The sequence below is a fragment of the Otolemur garnettii genome, unplaced genomic scaffold, assembly GCF_000181295.1.
Source record: "Otolemur garnettii isolate 467f Iridium unplaced genomic scaffold, OtoGar3 scaffold00276, whole genome shotgun sequence".
NCBI lineage: Eukaryota > Metazoa > Chordata > Mammalia > Primates > Galagidae > Otolemur > Otolemur garnettii.
In genome coordinates this window covers 141,098-142,399 of record NW_003852671.1, presented here as the reverse complement: position 1 = coordinate 142,399, position 1,302 = coordinate 141,098, and positions in this window count along the sequence as shown.

The following is a 1,302-nucleotide window of genomic DNA, read 5'->3' as shown; positions in this document are numbered from 1 at the left end:
TCAAAGTGACAACTTCCTTTGTTTCTTGCAGTTGCAGAGAGCAAGGACCAAGTGTTTCAGCCTTCCACAGTGGCATCTTTGGAGGGAGCTGTGGCGGAAATCTTCTGTAACCACTCTGTGTCCAATGCTTACAGCTTCTTCTGGTACCTTCAATTCCCAGGATGTGCACCAAGACTTCTTGTTAAGGGCGCAAAGTCTTCTCGGCAGGGACGATACAACATGACGTATGAACGGTTCTCTTCATCACTGCTCATACACCAGGTGCAGCAGGCAGATGCGGCTGTTTACTACTGTGCTGTGGAGGACACAGAGGCAGGGAGCCCATCTAGGGCTGAACAGAAACCAGGGGAGATCGTAGCCTTTGCCGGAGGCAGAAAGGAGGAGAGCAGCATCTCTCCCATTCAGTTTGGTGTTCCCTAAGCCTTTTCATTTCACTGCTCTCAGAAAAAAAAAATTGAGCCCAGACATCCTATCTATTAGCAAATGTCTATGAGAAAATATGCTTTTAAGGAGTAATTCATTGTCAATAAGGATGCCGTAAATCCATATTTCAAATAGTCTTCTACTCATGCCTTTGACTCATTTTTTTGAACTTTGAACTTATATTATGTTGTCTTTCCCTTATAAAATGGCTATTAATGAATTTGTGGTAAGAATAAAAGCATGTCAACTCTTCTATTTTCTTACTGCTTTCTGTGCCTGCATTTTGAATATTATCTGCTAGCTTCAGTGTCTCTGCAGGAATATTTTCAAGACATGTGTCTGTTTTGTTCAGGATAGTTTAGTTAACATTGGATAATACAGTAAGAAGGAGAAAGGGAATGAGTAAGTGGCTGCCACCAGTCGCCCTGCATTAGAAACCTCAGTCCTTGCTTTAGGACATTTTGATTATAATCTGACTACAGACCCATTCAGGATGCCATTTTTTTTTGCAGTTTTTGGCCGGGGCTGGGTTTGAACCCGCCACCTCCAGCATATGGGACCTGTGCCCTACTCCTTTGAGCCACAGGCACTGCCCCAGGATACCATTTAGTCAGTATGTGAAGTAATGGTAAAACAGAATTTTTATTATTTATTTATTTATTTATTTATTATAGTTGGGGAATTCATTGCGGGTACACAGAAGCAGGTTACATTGATTGCTTTTGTAAAACGGAATCTTTTTCCTAATTTTAAAACTCAAATACAAATGAGAGTATTTGTACTTACTGTACTATATTCTTCCCATATTCCTGTTAATTATGTTGCTCCTCCCACCTCACATGTGTCCCTTTCTCTTTGGAGACCAATGCCCTGGGGTAG